The 19624-nt window shown below is 38.2% G+C and overlaps 1 long non-coding RNA gene across 13 annotated transcripts in view; it reads right to left on the reverse strand.

Annotated features, from left to right (window-relative positions):
- Window positions 1-14717: 14717 nt before the first annotated feature.
- Window positions 14718-19624, reverse strand: part of LOC129124010 (uncharacterized) — a 61691-nt gene continuing 56784 nt past the window's right edge. For 4 of the 13 annotated variants that reach the window (XR_013183232.1, XR_013183233.1, XR_013183228.1 and 1 more), the window contains one exon: window positions 14718-19127. This is a non-coding gene — a long non-coding RNA (uncharacterized LOC129124010). The remainder of the gene's footprint in view (window positions 19128-19624) is intronic. The other 9 variants (XR_013183235.1, XR_013183229.1, XR_013183238.1 and 6 more) reach the window with 8 other exon arrangements.

Raw genomic sequence — 19624 nt, forward strand, 5'->3', positions numbered from 1 at the left:
CCTCTTTCCCTGACAACCTCACACCCCTGAAAAGTGAACTGTAAGCTACATTAACCAAGATGGACATTCCAGTCTGGGCTTCTGAAGCCAGTCCATGCTCTCTTCTGTCTTCTGCTGTGCTGATTTAGTTGTTCTGTGCTCATATGTACTATCATTTGGCAATTTCATATCAAATGTATTCAGATAGAATGTTGAATTGGGTATTACACATAAGGAAAAACCCTTTTTCAGAAACAATGATGAAAAGTATTACTAATCTCATTTCCATTTCCGAATTTAGGGTAAAAGGTAACAGCTCTGGAATGGGGTGGGTTTTTTTCCTTTGTAGTGGAGAGCAAGCATCTCATGTCACCAGGTTTCTAGTGCCTGAGCAGTTACCTGGAAGAAAACAAATACTGGATCCTTGGAGCTAAAATAATGGATTTAATTTATCCAGTTTTCCTTGATTGTTTTATTACTACTTGGAATGGTCAAAGGTGACCAAGTCATGTATTCAGTTTTCACTCCTAAAACACTGGAAATCAAAGCTCAGACAGTAACTGAACAAACCAATAGCAAGTTTTCTGTGTTTCACACAGACAGTTGAAATTACACTCCAAAATATTTTTTAATTTGCCTCAATATTTTATTTCATTCTGTATCTAACACAGCAACCCAAGTTGCCTGCAGATATCATCAAGAGGCATGTTTCTATATTGCTTCTTGTGCAAGATAAAAGCTTAGCTCACTCTCATAAGGACCAACTTTTTAAAATTAGCAAACATAGGAAACAAATTCATTTTGAGCAAGGTGCAAGTGAATAAAAATGCTTCTCTGTATCACTTAGTGCCATGCAGCCTCCCCTTAACCTTGGCACATACAGTATAGTTAAAAGATGCTATGTTTTTTGATCAGGCTACTCAGATTTTATGTAGATTCCCTCAGGAAGGAAGAGACTTGCTCCTCAAAATGCCTCGAAATTTTCAGGAAGGAGAGTTGTAATTAGTGAGGAGTGTGATTGAGTGCCATCATTTATAGTGATATCTTCACCTTTCCTGCACATTTTACTTGGACTCTATTATGATTAAATACATTTTTGTGTGTAGAACAAATACCCATAGATTCTGGCAATGCCTCAGTCTGAAGGAAAGTTGGAGCAGTGCAGGAAATGCTTTCTGTGTGGACACTGTCTCCTTTTGCTCGTGTTCCTGTGCTTGTATGTAAAGTTTATAAATCAAACAGACACCTATTTCCCTTTCCTCAGTTGTAGTCCTTGGGTCCCATGAAACAGCTTGTAGAATATAACATTTGGTTTTTCTAAATGGGGAAAGCAGCAGTTGAGCTTACAGGAGTGCAAGGTGTGTAGAGGAAGCAAGAAAGTGCCTCGGGTCTGTCTGAATTTTGCAGCAGGTCCCTGATGTGATGGTTTGTCCCCATCAAACTTTCTCTTCAGTGGTGTGCACAGAAGATGAGCATGGATTCTGTGCCCAGCCTATCAGTTTGGTGTGTGACCTCTGACAACAGCTAATAAAGTCCTAACAAATTTAAAGATGGTCTTTGCAATATAAACACTGCTTAGCAAAAAGCTTTACAATCCTCCAGTTATATACATGCATCAGAGCACAGATGTTAAATAAAGCCAGACCTTTACAGTTCAGTGATTGAATTAATGCATTTGAAAGGAGGAGAGGGGAAATGGTTTCAGGACAAACCAAACCAGATGGAAGAAGGTGGAGCTTAGCTTTCCTATCAGTTTTTTTGGGTGAACTCAAATACATAGTCTGAAGTTAATGTATTAGAGAATAACTTTATATTTTTTAATCTGTATTAAAAGAGAGATTTTTAGATTAACATGTTCAATATATTTCCTTGAAAATACTGAATGAAATTAATCTGAGATCCCAATTTTCCCCCCGTTTTGATTCATTGATGATGCAGTTTAGAAATCACAAAAGGCTTGTTCTATTTTATGGTTAATCCATTATTTTATTGAGAGGGGAAAGGACAGGGGGACAGGGAAGTCCAGTTACACAAAATGTTTGGACTTTATTGCATGTTTAAGTGCTGTTAAAGATTCTTCAAGACAGAGGATCTGAGGGAAGAATGATTTCTAAACCAGAGTTGCACTGAATGTCAGGTCTGTCCATATAAAGCAATACAAAAAATGAACCTGTCACACAGCCTTTTAAAATTTTTCTCCAATGTCTCATTTTTGGGTGTTGAGTTTTTTGGCTCAATATTATTTTAAAAAATTTATTGAGATACCAAATTACTGTCTCTTTCCTACATTGTGTACAGTAGTACTAGATTTGGAAGCATTAATTTTTTATTTCAAATAGAATTTTTTATGAGAAAAGAGCTGCTAAATCTTTCAGATCAGCAGAAATACCCACTGTAATTCTAATTTTGGAGTCTTGGTTATATGATAAAGGCAATATTCACACATACAAGTTGAGGGAGCTATTTTGATCCCAGTCATAAAAAAACCCCTGCACAGACTACTGCTATATCTGAGTGTTTACCCAGAGCATGACGTGTGTGGACAGTTGGAAAGGTTAGTGCCGTGGTTATGTACCGAGTTTTGTACATGGCACTGCAAACAGGGATGTAAAAAACCTACACAGATTGTTTCTAATAGTGGTGAATACTGTGGTTTTGGCTCAACACATTTATGCCTTTCTAGATGAAAGTAGAACATAAGTTTGCTAGAAGCCAGAAGATTTTTTTTATGAACTCTAACAGTCTGGGAAAAAAAGAAGTTGGCTCAAAGAAAAGAGAACTGAGATGAAAAAAATTAACTCCCGGAAAACAGTTTTTGCTGCTTTTAAGAAAATCACAAATGCCTTTATTGTTCTTTTGTTTCTATGTTTTTGCTAAGTTTTGAGGCAGAAAGCAAAAGCAGTCTGACTATGGCTGTCTTAGGACAAAGCAACTTCAAAGCAGTACTTCAGGAGGATGAAAGAATTTAGCCAGGTACTGCTGTGAGTTGCTGTCTAAGGCCTCCTGGATGAGGCCCGTGCTGTTGTGCATATAAAAGCATCACACAGTGAAGAGTTCCTGCAGCATAAGTATAACTTGTGAACGTTTCTTAAAACAGAAGAAATGAGAAATCTTGATTAACCGAAGTGGAGAACAAAAATTGACTATTTGTTTTGATATGGCTGTGCAGGCAACTGCCTGGTGTGACATGGGATCAGCAGCTCTGCATGGACATGGCTGTCTGAGCATGTTGGCAGGAATAGGATGTTCATTCTCAAAAACTCCACCCAGAGACAAAACATTTCAATAAATAAATAGAGCAATGAGAAGTTTAAGGCTTTTTATCCTGGTCTGGCTACAAAAGAACTAACACTGATTTGCCAGAATTCACAATGCATTTCTCAGACATTATTTTCCTTCAAAACAGCCAATTCCTTCAAATTTGACAAGTACCCACAAGGAGGGGAAGAAAACCTGGTAGCTGTAAAAGCAAAATGTATTGCCATTTTTGATCCTTCTAACTCTCAGTTCCTATTGCAATACTAGAAGTAGGAAAGCTTATTTTGAGAGTAAGCTATCAAAGATTCCATGTGCTACATCACTGATGTCTTATCCAGGGAGCAGGGGGAGCAGGACAGGTGCCTCTGGCTCTGTGGAAGGGAATAAGGCCAGTGACATGCCAGGTACTGCCAGTCTCTGGTCTATCTAAACCTACCTTTGAGTGGACTCCAGTCCAGAGTCACAGCAAGGCAATGGGCCCAGGTTGCTAGCTTAAAAGATGAGGGTCTGGAAAAGATGGGTGCCTGGGTTGGAAGGGCTTTTGCTGCAGGGGTAAGCCCAGCTGGCTGTCATTCTGCCATCTTTGTCTAAACCAAGGGGATTAGTGATTGCAAAGGTCTGTTAGCAAACATGGATGTGAGCAGGAAGAGTTCCAACAGCTGCATGCCAGTTGCTGGTGTCCCTCCATGATCCTTTTTCTGAGACATGTATTGGCCTGTTTTCCCCATTCCTGCAAAATAACTCACCTCCTTTTGTTGAATTATATTTTTAATCTATGCTGAGACACCATCTGATGTTTCTGTAGTCTCTCTTATATTTTTTTTCCAAGTTTTTGTTTCACACAACCATTCTAAACCTTTTTTCACTGGAATCTGTCTATGAAGTGCTCTTTTCTCACCTATCAGTGCTACAATTCCTTCATCCTCCTCCCATTTCTACCTGACCTAATCCATGCACATCATGCACCTGTGCCATCGGTGTCCACAGTGCCTGAGCCACTTGAGCATATCCCTGCTGTCCCAAAGCACAGCTGCCTAGGGACCAGCAATGATGCCTGCAGGCTTGACCATGGCACATGTCACTTGTTCCATTCCACTACTGGTCTGCAGTGAGAAAGGGGACATGTACTGTTGTCTACAAGTCTTTCTTCAGTTCTGATATACTTCTGCTCAAGGAGGTTTTCTTTTCTACTGCCAAGTGTCCCGGTGCTGACAGTGTCAATCATATGTGAAACTTTCTAATCTCTCTGCAAACTTTTTCCTGAAAAAATGCCTGAAAGATGTGGTTCCAAGGAAAGATTGAAAAGCTTAGTTGGAGGACTGATGATGCCTGGAAAGAGGAAAAATCTTTTGCAACTTTAAGAAGTGGGACCAGGGTAAGGGGAGTCACATCATTGTTTGTCTGTTGGCTGAAGTTAAATTCCTTGGATTAATATTGGAATAAATGGTCCAACTTTTAAAAATCTCAAGGGATATGAGGAGAATGAGTTGTGTTGAGGATTTGTAAGGACCAGACTGTAAAATTTCCAGTGCAATGGGATAATAGGTCTTGAGAAAAGAGAAGCAATAATGTAGCCTTGCACTAGTAAGGTTCAAGGCAGTTGTCAGTTATTTGCCCTCCAAATAAAAAGCTATTGAGTGGGGTATGAAAGCTTCTGTTCCAAGTCAGGACTATTCAACAAGTTCTCTGAGAACCTGATGTTGTATTTGAGTCTCTTGGCCAGCTTTAGAAATAAGGATAAAATTGGGAAAAGGGAGCTGCAAGTATGTTGGGGAAACATATGTCCCTTCCCCCATCTTTCGTGGACTAATCTTTGGGACAGTCCTATGCAATTAAACATCAGAAATTTGGTACTGCTCCCTTGTGTCATTTTACATTATCAAAATGCTTATATCTTTATATGGGCCCATGAAGATCTAGTAAATGTAATTGTCCCAAACTAATATTGTTTTCATGGTACTTTTTTCTCTTCTTATAAGAAAAATCCTAAGAAATAGTGAGGTGATGTAATGGTTAAAGAGATAGCGTAAGAATTGATACTAGTGCTTGTCCCAATAGGAGAACATTTCACATCTGTTATTTATGATGTGAAGCACCACTGGGGACAGCTTCAGTAACTATGTACATAGTAATACCTTTAATTAGACTAACAGAATAAATATTGCACACAGGATTTAGGGATTTCATAAAAGCTCTACCCCTGATGGAGAGGAAATTGGTGCAACTGGAGAATGATAGCTGTAACCTGGAAAGATCACTATCTCCTAACTTCTTGTGCAGCAAGATTCTTGCAGCACTTTTGGGTAAACTTAAGGTTCCTCTATGACCTTTCAGACAAAACCTGCCTGTGAACTTGGAAAGCTTCAGACTAAAATTTACTTGTCAGTCAAATGACAAATGTCAGATGACCTTCTGCTATTACTATGCTTATATTTAAGATTTTAAAAGATTTAAGATTTTAAAAAACCTCTCCAAATCTCTTAGAAGTACTACAGAGATTAGGTTATTAGAGCAGAAAAATATCTTTACCTGAGACTATGCTGCCTCTCTTCTGGGCTGCACTGCCTGAGGTATAGAGCTGAGGCTTGGGGTATGAGGCTTTGAAGTTAAAGCATAACAGGCTCTTTGTTTTCTCTGTTTTCCTTGCCATAAAGAGCACATAACTGCAGTGACAGAGTGCGGTGAATAGGGGCTTTACATGGCTGCCCAGTGCAACACCTGCTGGCAGCTGAGTGTGACACCCCTGCAAACCTCTACCTGTGGCACAGGAAGGGACACAGAAACCCCTTGTTCGGCCTCGTGTTTTATAATAGTCAGAAATATACATGTGCTGGGTTGCATTTTCCTCCTTGAAGCCAGTTTTTCCATGTGTTTCAGCCAACACAAGACCTGCAAAGAGAAAGAATAATTTTCCAGTTCAGGACTTTGGAAGTAACTATGGCAATGCTACAGTGGAATTGTGTCATCTTCAGCTTGTGGGGCTGCTTTCAATGTTCATAGTGGTCTGCAGGCATAAGTGGACAGGGTGTTTTAATAATCTGTGGCTGTGGATTGTGTCTTGTAGCTTGTGTCTATCTTGAAATAAAAAGCCAATAGTTCAGTCTCCAGATTAAAAAAAAGACTGGATTGTAAAATTAGAACTTTTTGCACAGGTGTGACAAATGAATACTTTCATATGAATGCCTATTAGGGGCAAGGGAACTGAGGTAACAAAAAGTGAATTGCACCTTGTGGATGCAGAATGTCTGCTCAAATAATGGAATAGCAGTAGCCTCTGCTATTGTGGAGAAATAAGTGAAAACACATGAATTACCAGACTGGCTTCAACTTGTGTTCTTATCATTTGCATGCCTTGGTCCATTAACGTTACTGCTTATCTTCTTACAGTACCTCTCTAAATTACTCTGTGGGTTTGGTTGTTTTAGTTTGGTGTGTTGTTGGTTTTTCAGTTGTTTTTTTTTTTAAAGGTCTGTTTGTCCCTTGAAGAATTCTAGGATCTGCTCTTACAAAGTACATGTCTTATAGCCCCTGCCAGATCATCTTCTGACTTATTAAATGTTAATTTCCAAATGCAAGGTTTGAAAAAATGGCAAAGCGATGTATTTTTTACAAATAGATGCCTCTGAGCTATGTTTGATACAAAGTAGTTTTTTAACATTCCAATTTTATGTCAAGAGTTAATAATTTATCTAGAAAAATTCCACATAAAGTGAAAATTAGTGCCCGTATTTTGCTGTTTAAAGTTTTATCTGAAACAGCACTTGTGGCTATTGCCTGAGATGCAGGCTACAACCTTATTAAAAGCTGAGCATCTACTGCAATATTTCATTCTCTATTTAGCTTTATTAGTAGTTGAGAGCTTTCTTGGTGGGAAATGTTTTGTTAACCATAAGAAAAAATTCTAGACACGTATAAATAAAACTTGGTGATGAAAAGTAGGTCAGTCCTTCAGTATGGCTCTTAGCTACATCTTAAAGATTTTTCTCTGCAGTGATTTGCTGATCCAGTTATTCTTAATATCATAATCCTTAAATTTATAATCCTCAGTGATAGTTAATGATTGCTAACATGCATAATTTTCCACATGCAGTGTCATCAGTGGCAGTGATACATTTGGTCACGTGTTTATAAGTGGCTGTCTGTTTCAGAATCTGGTTATTTAAAGTGTATCTAATTTAATTACCAAACAGTGAATACACTGACTGCAAAAGTCACTGACCTAGAATGTTGCCTCTAAGCTTTTGAGCATGGCTGATAGTGGAATGATGTAAAATGACATGAAAGCTGAAGACATAATTGCTCATTGTGAATCTTTTTTTTCAGTAGCTAACATTATTCCAAAGATGAAAAGTGACAGTTATATATTTTTGGCAATGTTTCCCTGTAGGAAAGGAACAGGCAACCTACTTATTTTTTCTACTGTTAGGGCTGACTCAAAATTATATTCATAAGAAGTTTATTTACTGACATTTTAGACTGAATTTTTGAGCAGTCTGTACCCAAGTACTAATTTAGGGCTCTTATAGTCTAGGTACGCAGTCATGAAAAATGAGCTGTTGGAGGTTTAGCCACAGAATATCACAAGATTACTTCAAGGAGAAAATGCTGTGTTTGGGGAGTTTTTAAGAAAATAAAACCCAAAAAACAATGAAGCATTCAAAATTCAGATGTTCTTTCTGAATATCTGGCTCTACAAAACTTAAAAATGCCATCTGGTGACAGCTTTACCTTCTCTCAGATTCCATCAGACTGAGTGTGTGTTGTTCCCATTGCTTGCAAATTTACACTTGTAGCTGATGGGAATTGTACATATGTGAAAGCTTGGAAAGCAGTTACTGAGCAGCCTTATTTCCAAAAGAGCTGATAAAATGTAGCAGCCAACAGTCTTAAAGTGAACACAGAGCCTGAGCTCACATTGCAGTGTTGTGTGCAGGCTCTGTGCTCGCTTTAACAATGGCTCTTACAGCTTCTGATGATGATCAAGGTACATCAGCTGTAGGCAGCTCAGGAACCCACCAATGGCTGGGTGCCATGCAGAGATATGGAGCTCTTTGCTCAGCAAGTGAGAGTTCTTCTCTCTGCCTTACAGCTGCAAGTCCTCCTCTTAGAGGAGATAGTGGTGCCAGCACCTGTGACCTCAACTGCAGGAAGCTGCTAATGTGATCTTACTGATCTGGGATCCAAGTCAAAATTTATTTGTAGACCTTATATATATATAAACACTTGTTATATATTACACTTTATTTGTGGTAGAAAGAAGGCAAAATAATCTGTTTTGAGAATTTCAAATAGTCATTAAAACATGGTCTATTATTTGTAGGCACTTTGATTAAATCAGTTTTTAGTTTCAGTTCATCAAAGGATAGTATATCCTCCTGGCAAATCTGTCATGAGTATACTGAGCTAATCTGATGGTGCCCTCACAGAAAATGAATGAGGTAGAAAGATTTCTGTTTTGGGAAAATATAACTCTGGTGCTCACCTAAGTAGAGAGGAGCCTCTAGTGCTAGATGCTAAGATGGGAAAGGCACACTCCTAAGTTCAAGCAACAAACCCTTCTGCACAGGCATGCATGTCTCAGACTTGGATTACTCCTCAGCAATGCTCCTGAATAATTAGCTATAGACACAGCAATGCCTTAGAATCTCAATGCAAGGTTTAAAGCAGAAATCCTGTTCCCATATAGATAGGCATCTGTGTAAGGAGGAAGGAAACATAATGTTTTGTTTGGTTTTGGTTTGGTTTATTTTTCTCCTGCAAGAATGAAGTGTTTTAAGTGCTTGTCTGCATCCACAAAAGGACAAAAGGCATTGATGGGATGGGTGATGTAGCAATGGAGAGATGAAAGAAGAGGAGGTTTTTTTGTTTGGTTGGTTTTGTTTTTAGAATTCACTCTTAACAGTCAGATTGTGGTATTCAATTTGAGCAGACCTGTGGTTTGGTTATCTCACTCTTGATACATGTCAGCTAGTTCCAGAAGGCACTTGCAGTCAGCACTTAGCAGCATTTGTACATGTACCTGCATTGCCTAAATTGTGCAGAACATAAATCATGTCTGGTGAAGGCTGATACACATTTGAAGTCCATATGTAGCTCTAGGCCAGAGAGGGATGCCAAAAAGCACCCAAAATAAAGAACCTCCTGGGTATTGTGACAGGAGGTATTTTAAAAGATGTGATAATGTTTTACTTGGATTTTTTTTTCTCAAATGTAACCAATGAGTGGCTTACTTTGCTAGTTCTGTGTCAAAATAATGGGAAATGATGGAAGTGCACAATGTGAGGGGAGAGAGAGGAAACAGGCTGCCATTGCTTCAAATATATACACTTGTGCTGTGGGAGCCATCGCCAGCCAAAAATAAGCTGTGAGCTCTTTCCCACCCACATAGCTCGAGCTTTGTGAAGCTGAGGAGACTGTCATGTGGTGGCAAAGGCCAGATTATCATAATGTGGGTGAGATGTTTCTGCCCAAAAATACTCTCCTGCCTGTTGTGTTCTGAAGCTCCTTATTTGTACCTGCAAAGCAGTAATCTGCACCAATGGAGTAGTGAAGTGTCCAAGTGCTGTTTGTGTGGGGCACCCACAGTTTGTCTGTGGGCAGAAATGCTCTCTCTGGAGGTGGAAACGTGTGTTTTTTCAAGTACATGTTATTTTGTTTCTTCTCTTCCTCCTCCCCCAGGAGTGACATCTACCTCTGCGTTTCTTCCCTTAGTGTAGGATGTGTGGGACCATACTTCTTTTACAGTTCTCTTGTGTGTTGGCTTACCAAATCCTCAGCTTGTACAAACTGGCATAATTTCACTGAAACTGTTGACTCCAAAACCAGCAGAGAATCTGAATTCATTAGGTAGCAGACCATGATCCACATGAACTTCTGGAACAATCTCCTGCGATTGTTTTGGGGATGTACAGAGGCATTCCTGGGGAGTCTACAAAGATTTCTTTTAAGATTTGCTGTAGGCCACAGCTGGCTGCTGTCTATAAAGTCATGTCTTTTTTTCTCCTGCTGTCTCCTACAGCTATATCCTGAATGTCTCTCCAAGTTCCTTTAGTTTTGTTATCCCTCTAGCAGTTTGTGGCCTCCCTGAAGTGTGTTCACTGTCCCTGTCTGTGGGAGAGTCTCATTTCATCATGTCTGTCAGTCTGGTAACTAGCAGCATATTGATACTGAGAGAACTGGATGGCATTTAAATGTAAATCTATTGTCATGAACTGAGGCTTACCACGGCTCATTATTTTGATGCAAGCAGAGTAATTAGTGTGGGGTATACTCTATGATAATTAGGAATGTTTTACACATCAGATGGTGATGTTGACTTTTGAGGGCAACCACCTGGACTCAACTCTCGCTAGCTAAAACAAATATTTTTGTATTTCTTTTTGTTTCGGTGTTTCAAAATGCCTGTGGTAAAATACTTTAACTGTTTAATCCCTAAATAATAGATCCATGCAATCAATTAGCTGAATAGTATGATGAGCTGGACAAGCTGCTGGTACCCAGAGGTGACACTGTAGCTGAGATATGCAGTTTACGTGTACTGTCATTTCTCTGGAGTGCAATGAAACTTCCACTATCTTGAAAGCCAGGCACATGTTGCTTTCCAGCTCTCCCTCCTCTTTACCTGACCTGACATTTGAACCTTCTAAACACTGCTATCATAGATTTGTGCTGTCTGGTCCATTTTTCACATTTTTTTCATCATAAAGAGTAGTGTGACATTCCTAGTGGAAAAAAAAAAGGATTAAAAAGACACTCACAAGAAACCCCACCAAACAAAACACAACCCAGAAATTTATATCATCAGGTCTCATTATAATCTCTTTGTGAACTTGTTAGATTAAAGCAGATTTGTTAAAACAAAAAATTTTAGGGCTATGTTGGAAGCAGCTGTATTTCATGAAGTAGAATCAGGAAAGATAAAAATATGTAATGTGGACTGTCTGCAGAACTGGGGGGATTATTGCTGATTTAGGTTGAAATACAGACAGTTTCTGTTCTAACTCCTGGCTTGTGTAGATTAGTTTCTGTACCTGAAGCTTTCCCTAAATTTCTGGTGTTAGTTCATATCCAAATCGAGGAGGAGGAGGGTATTTTCATTTCTAGTGGCAATGCAAAGCAGGCTCATAAGATGTAGAAGCTGGGCATTTCTGTCAGTTTTCATAAGAATTGTATTTGAAAGCTGTGCAATTTGAAGATTTACCCCATTTCCTCCTCAGATCAATAATTGCTAAACTCAAACATAAACCTTCTGTTAAGTGTATTTGTCAGAATATTTGTATCCAGTGTGTGATTACTGGTTGTTATGAAGTGAAGGCTCTACCACAGCCATGGAAATACTGAGCTTGTAAATACCCTTTAGGTGCAGACAGCAGGAACATTTAATCATTATGCTTCTGCTGCCTCCTTTTCAGTTTGTACTCCTAAAATAATGTGGGAGAAAAGCAGTACAATGGAAAGTTTAATTTTTAAAAATTAAATCATGATATGCTTCTGCTTGTATTCTAAATTCATCCCCACTTCTATGTGTTACCATGTAATTTCTGACACTAATTTTCAAAATATTAGTGATTTAGGAAGGGTGGGGGGGAAGTAGGAGCTATATTATGGAAAAGAAAACCCTCTTAAATTCAAAAAATTGGAAGTGGTGCATTTCAAGGGGATAAAATAATCTATTTTAAACTAGGAAAGAACTTGTGGACACTGTATCTATGGAATAATGTCACATAAATTTAAAAGTGTTAACTGTGTGGTGCCGTTACAAATGCTTTTTTTGGCTGAAAAGGATCAGTGATTTCTTGTAAAATAAAGAGACATCAGACTATTTCAGCTAGCCCTGGCTGGGCTCTTTGGAATGTGGTCTAAGTTTCTGGCACTTGCACTTAAGGAGGATGTATGGGAAGAAAAAAAACTAAAGTTCAAACAAAATAATACAAACCTAAATAAAAGAGAAGGCAAGATGTAAAAATTATTCTGTAATGCTTGAAAAAATAATTGGTTACCATTGTAACTCTGCCAAGGAACAAAGATATACGTTAATAGGGAAAATAAAGGTGGTTGGCAAGAAAACCAGGTATTTACATGAGGTAAAAGTCAGGATTGCAGGGGCATTCTTGTTTTTTTTTTTTTTAATTTTCCCAGAAAGACATGGCTGGAGTCTAAAATTGTCTAGATACTGCTTCTATTCAACTATAAATGACTTCTATATTTAACTCTTTAACTTACTGTGTCACTTCACCATCTGTAAAGCAAGAGATGTTAATGCGGTGGTGTCAGCTGTGCCAAAAAGCAAGTCTATCATATTCATCCTGCCATGGTCCTGAATATCTATTTCTACCATAGAAACTCTTTGACTTGTGGTTTTAGAGGTACAACCAAGTGTGTTTCTGTACTTGCTGAGCAGAATTTATAGAATTGATACAGAAGCTGTTGGGTTGGATGTTTTAAATCATCTTATGCCAGAAGCCAGGGAGAAAAAAAGAACTTAGAGGTAATTAAAAATCCCAGCAACTCCAAACCTCATAACAAGCCCTTAGTACCACCTCTGCTGTACTCAAGCACAGTGTTGGGCACGCTGGGGAGCAGCAGCTGATCTCTCATGGATGGGAAGTGCATTCCCTCTCCTCTTCCTCCACTGCGGTAAAAGCAGTGCTCCTATTATGTCAAGGTCCATTGCATTTACTGCAACTTTGATATGCTTGACCTAAAAATATTGCTGTGAGTGAATTATTTACAATGACAATGAGGAGCAATTTTCTAGAATGTTTCTGTGGCCTGTGGGCATTGTACTGAGTACATATGTATGTTATTAACAAAACCCATGAAAATTACCGTGAAACCTTTCCACAGTATATCACAGTTATCATTGCCAAGTTGGGATTGTTCTGTGGCTTTACAGCATAAGGAAACACATGTGCAAGCCAGCATTTCTTGTGGGGAGTGGAAAAATGGAATTGTTTTCCAGTGAATATTAAGTAACTAGTCTGTAGATGTTGATTTCAGGTTGTATGAAGTACTACATATCTGTGCACTAAGGAGACGTTTTTCCATTTCTGTATGAAAACATGGTGTAACTAAAATCACTGATAAATTCCCATGCTAGGCACCATTAAAAAGTCATTCTTCTCTTCAGAAACCTGTAAAAACTTGCAGTCAAGGTGGAAATATTTTATATTTGCAATGAGACTGGACTATCTGTGCCTAGGTCAATGCTGGCTGAGGTTTCTGCATCCTGACTTAGTAGGATGTGAATAGCTCTTCTTCCATTAGTAAGTATATGGAATAAAATGATGCCTGAAATCAGGAGAGATGTGTATTTTGAGGGAAAGTACTGCCTTAAAAAAGGATGTAACGTTCTTTTTCTTGCAGTGGAGTCTGTCCCTCCTCAATGCTAATCATTCAGGCATTATCAGTTAGCAGAGAAAACATATATACAGAAGCCACTCATGTTCCAGGACATTAGCTCTTCCCAGTGTTGAGAAATTCCAGATTCTTCTCTTTCGAGAAGTATTATTTCTGTTAAAGGCACATAACACATCTGTAACAAGCATTAATAAGTGTTTTGCAAAATGAAGAGCTGGTTTTTAAGTTTCAGTAAAGAACTTTGTTTCATAGCAAAAACATACTAGCTATAACTTAATTTGAAATTTTCTCTTACTAGACAGAATGTATACCTCTGAGTCTTCCTTTTAATATGATCTTTATCTCCCTGCAATATGTAAGTCTGTAGTAATTCAAATTCCCATTTTTGTAGAAATGGGTAAACATAAAGATACAGGCTTATCTCTGAACAGCGTTGCTGAGAAATCATTTATCCAAAGCAGCTCTTCCTTTTAATACTTTACTCTTCTGTCTCTGACCAGGATATTCAGTGAGCAACAGAGCATGTGGGTTCTTCTCCAGTAAATATTAGAATGAAAAAAGATAATCTTCCCAAACACCACTTTTAAATAATGTCCAAATAATTTCAGGATTGATATTGCTGGTGAGGTTATGTTTTTTGAGTCTATAAATGTTAGTTTCACAGGTGACAGAGGACTGATCTCTTTCATGATTGAACTGCTAAATGCATTCCTACCATTTAATTAGACTGATAACTGTTCCAGGAGTGGCTATAGATGTATTGTCCCATGATAGCCTTGACACTTTTCTGCTGTTCAGTTCCTACCCAGAGAAACACGGATAAACCAAGCAAGCTTAGTACACAGACTAAAGTGACTAATGTGCTGAGGAAACTTTGTAAATAATCAGACTAAAGTACTGTTTATAAACATTCCCATAATGAGAAGAATGATATGAGTGATATGATGATATGCTGTGAGTTTTCCTGATTTTGTAAGCAATTCCTGCTGCACAGTATTTGAGTTGCACTGAGTCTAAAGGTAGAACTTACCTTGGATGATTGTGTGAAGTGAGAAATGTAGACTGGTCCTTTTGTGTGTCTGATCAGGTTAATAAAGGGTTACAAAGAAATAAGAACACAATTGTGAGCTTATTTACGCTTTATTTTCTTATTGCAAAACTCAGAGTGTGACATAGGTACTCAGTTTACAGCAACTTTAAAATTTAACTGCTTTTCCATTATTATTTCTGGATATACATTTCTTTGTCATTTTGCAGATCTCTAAAAATAGCAAATGCAATAGTATTTATGTTCTTAAAGTCAGTTTAATGTAAAATTAATTAATATTTTTTGATGTAACATTTTTATCCATAACTCTTAAATCCCATTTGTTCCCAGTTGTATTTGTCATGACAAGTATAGAATAAACTTTTGAACTCTTCAACAATGCTTAATTAAATGACAATTAAATATTCTTTTCTCTTATGTCAGAATCCTTAGGAGTGGATATACAGAGCTTCCTATCCTGTTATTTTTTTCTGCACACATACTAAATAAGAATTTTCACATTTTCAATGGTACTGAATCCTGTGAGGACAATACTCCAGAAAAAGGCAGCAAGTTTTTTTTTCTAGTCAGCTAAGTTAAACACATTCAAAACCAAGCAAGCAAAAAGTGGATACCCCCAACTATTTTTCTGATCAGAAAACTGTAGCTTATAACAAGTGTTTGCTTCTCACTATTGCCTTCAGAGCTGCTGCTCCTCTCAACAGCAACTGTACAATGTGGGGCCACAGTTGCATTCATTGTTCAGTGAGCTTGTCCACATAGTTAAACCCACCGACAGCAATGAATGTTGATTGTGACCTTTTTGTAAAGCTTGGCAGGGTGAGGGAGAAACATCATAAGATGGTTAGGTTGCTATCTTCGGTGTTAAGGCCTGAAAGCATGAAGTAAGGAGGAGGATGGTTAGCTGGAGGGTACAATCAACGGTCGATGGTTTTCACTTTAATTCCAAACTCACCGACAGCGTTGAATGTTCACTGAAGCAACCACTACAACAGAACTCCATTGACTTGACTGCATCCTCAAATGTCTGAAAGTAGGGGGGGAAAATCAAAATTCACACAGTGATTTTAATTATACAGATGATGCAACTTGAATCATTTTTCTCTTACCAACACCAACACCCTTCTCTGCAGATCATGTTTCAGTCTTTCTGCAAGGAGCTGGCAGTTTTCCAGACTTCTTTCTATGAAAGGAAAATATGTTTCTCTTATTCAGGCTTTAAAAATAAAGGTTAGAGATTCAGGCACGAGTGGATTAATGTTGTCTGTTATTTCACAAGACTGAACTTCACAGTAAAACAAAACATGAGATCCCATAAATGAACAGAGCTGGCTGAGAGTTTTACAAATTAGTGTTGCCAATTAGAGATTGCTCAATTGAACAAAATTTCTTCTATTGACATGGTTCAATTGGATTAAAACTTGTTGAGGATTGATAAAAATAAATTTTCTTTAAAGAAGGCTTAATTTTTCAAAAAATATCTCAGAGACAGAAGGCCTTTTTTTCCTTACAAATTTTCACACATGCAGAACCTGTTGTGATAGTTTTCAGGAGGAAAAAAGGCGACTGTATATCAAGGCTTGACCTGTATTTATTGTATTTTTTTTTTTGTGTCAGCATGTTGTACGCATTCAGCTGATCATCACACAGTAAAGTCTTTATTCTTAAAAATTTCCACAGTAACACAGCACTTTTTCCTAACCTTCTGAGCTTTCCAACTCAATTGTCCTAATTATTAATAAAAATAAATAATACTTAAAAATTAAGGTTGTAGGTTTTGTGTTGCAGAAGAATTTTAGAGGCCAGATAAGAAGACAAAACATGGTAATCCAGAAATTTTACCTTATTTTCATTTGTGAGCAGAGTTCTTATGCAGGTGTTCTTGAAGCTCAACTTGTCAGATTTCTTTTCTGCTAGGTCCACTCCTAACTGTGCTGAAATTCCATGACAGATTCATTGACTTACATGAATTGTTGTTTGTTTACCTTATCCTTTGGATAACGATGCCCTCTACTCTCTCCCTCTCCCATCCGTTGTTATTTATAAGGCTTTATAAATGTTTGGGTTTTGTCTGTGTTTGTGTTAAGGGAACCCACACTAAAGGACTGGAGTTGATCAGTGTGCTGCCCCAGCCTATTTTCTAAACAAGCACTATGACAAGGACTTGGTCCTAACTGTTTCTTTCAACTAATTGTTCTGTGTGTGGAGGTATTTATTGCATTAGTTGACTCAACTGCATTTTCCATCTAATACAACTAAAAGAAAAAGTCATTAATATAGCCTGCTGGAGAACTAGACCAGAACAGAATCAACTATTTTGGTGGATTAGATGTGTTTTATGAAGGCCACTTTGATTATGAATATAGCTAAATCAAATACATTTTAATGAAATGTAGCAGCCCACCTTCCTTTCCCAATACAGCAGCACAGGATATTTGCTGCCAATATTTAGCTGTGATTATTTTTATTTCTCCATTTGTAGTGAAATTTCCAAGGTTTAATTCCATGAATGTTAGGAGAAGACCTCTGCACACTGGCATGAGTGATGAGAGAATAAGGCTCTCCAACTCAGTCTTACATGCATCTGTTCAACTTTGTTCTAGCCAAATGAATTAACTTTATGATTAAGGGTTGCTCATATTTAAGATCTACCCTATTATAAGCTTGTTTTCTGTTCTCCATTTCTTTCAGTACTCATTCCTGTGCCCTTATTCCCTGCTTCCATCTGTCACTTCATATTTCAGTATGGGGGCTTGCCTGGTTGATATCTGGCAATTAGGATGGGGTGCAGGGGAAGGAGAGGAGCTGTGTAGAGCTTGTGGCTGGGTGGATTGCATCTTGGAAGGAATTACTTTCACAGGTTGTTATTAATGCCTCCCCACCCCCCATAATGGAAATCCTCAGTATTTCCTTGGTCACCTAGCCTGTGAAATGGGCTGAAACTCCTAAGCACAAAAGGTATTTCTGGGTTCCAGCCCTGATTCCTGATGTGTGCAGGTTATGCAGGGTAAATATGCTTTCATCTTCTTTCATCTGGTTTTCATTTTTTTAAAATCCCTTATTGGGCTTAGCTAGCTGTTACAAATGCCAGCTTTATTTTAAATTTTATTTCAGATCTGCAGGCTTATGTGAACATTCAGATTGGATGTATTTTTTTTTTATTTAAGGTTAGTAGGTCATAAATAAACCAAAGCACTTTCCTTGCTTTGAGCAATAGGGTCATGATGTACATGAAATATCGCTTTAAAAAAACTGCAACCTAACGTGAATTGACAGAGGTACATGAGGAAGTAGTTCATCGTGTCGCTGCAAAGGCCATGGGGATTTGGACTGCAAGAGCTGCCTGTCTTAGGAATAGATTAGATATCTTGTCTGATGACCTGTACTTAATTTAAGTGACTGCCTTTGCAAGTCCTTCCAGAGGGCAACTGTGTGAAGTAGAGCATCTCATCTTCAGTCTTCAGTCCTTTTCCTCCTCTTGATGGCCTGACCTAAATTGAAGATATGGTTGTTGTGCTTGCACAAATAGACAATTATTTCAATACTATGTGAGCTGCATCTTCAGTTGTAATTAATTACCTTTCCCATTTTGACCTTGCTACGTGGAATCAAAAGACCAACATTCCAGCTTCATTGTAGTGGTTAATGCTGGGAAGCTGTTATACAATGCACTCATGTTAACAACTGCCTTATGTAAAACAGAGGCAAAAGCTCCCTCTCCCTGTTTGGAAAAGCTGTCAAGTACTACTCTGCCCTGCTTATTGCCCCACCTTTTCCTTTCTTCCTCCTCTCTTGCCCACACAAATGAGATGAGATATGGAAGATGTCAGCCAGATCGCAGTCTGGCTTGCAGGCCGCTTCAAACAGCTGCCTTAGAACTGTTACCACTCTTACTGCTGGTGCAGCAGGGAGATGGCTTAGGAACAAATGCTTAGGTGAATACACAGAACTCAGCCTTGAGGCTCTTCTAGCTTTAGGTACTTTTTCTAATGGTGCATTAAAACAATCTATGTGTACTGCTTAAAAGGCTGTGTTAGCAAATGTTAGCAAATTTATGAGGTAGATAGTTCATGTGGGTTACAGCATCATTTTTCTTTTGCTGACATGGATTTGTTTGTTAGTGGAAGGTGGAGTTAAAACTTTCTGAAGCCAAATATTCGTTTGTATAAAAGGAAGACAACGGAACAGTGTTCATACTGATACTGCAAAGTTATCTCATGGATGCAGTTGTTGGCTACTTCCACCTCCCACTAGCCCTTTCCCACAGTCTGTCAACAGATTTCCAGTTAAACACTTGGGGACAGGAAGAAATGCAATGTGTAGATGTGTTTTTTTAATTGTCTTGCAAAAGTGAATTCCAGTAGCAGCATCTAAAAATGGCAGAGGCACACTTGGGATCAGATTCTCAGCTAGAGTAAACTGAGAAAGCTCCATTGACGTCAGTGGCATCTGGGTTTACACCAGCTGACACCTGGATACTCATCTGGAAAAAAGTGAATTAGAATGATCAGTTATTGGTTCTTATATTTTCAATTTTTTGTGTTGTGTTTGTCATTTTTATTAAACCTTTCTAAAATGACAAATTTTCATGTTGTATTGACATTTTACTTTCAATAAATCAGCAGTAATACTAAATCTCAGTAAGTATTGACACTGCTGTGCTTCCACTGAAAGGAATTAAATCCAGTTGACTGTAGTTATTAGAAATTCAATTTGTTCTTAGATGACTTTGAGTTATATGCTGAAAGCAAAGAATCTGTGCAGCTATCAAGAGGACAAAATGAAAAGTATTTGTTTCTTCTGTGATCTAAAAATCTGCAAGAACAGAATCAAGTAACAATCACTGTAATCTAAGACTCTGTGTTCTACAGACACTAACTGCAGTCGTTTCTGCAGTGTGTTGGAGTGTAGCATCAGCTCCTAATGCAGTAAATCTAAGGCTAGTGTTTTTCAAGAAACCCAACCACACAATCACCATGT

Source organism: Agelaius phoeniceus, chromosome 8, assembly GCF_051311805.1.
Source record: "Agelaius phoeniceus isolate bAgePho1 chromosome 8, bAgePho1.hap1, whole genome shotgun sequence".
In the NCBI taxonomy this organism is placed as follows: Eukaryota; Metazoa; Chordata; class Aves; order Passeriformes; family Icteridae; genus Agelaius; species Agelaius phoeniceus.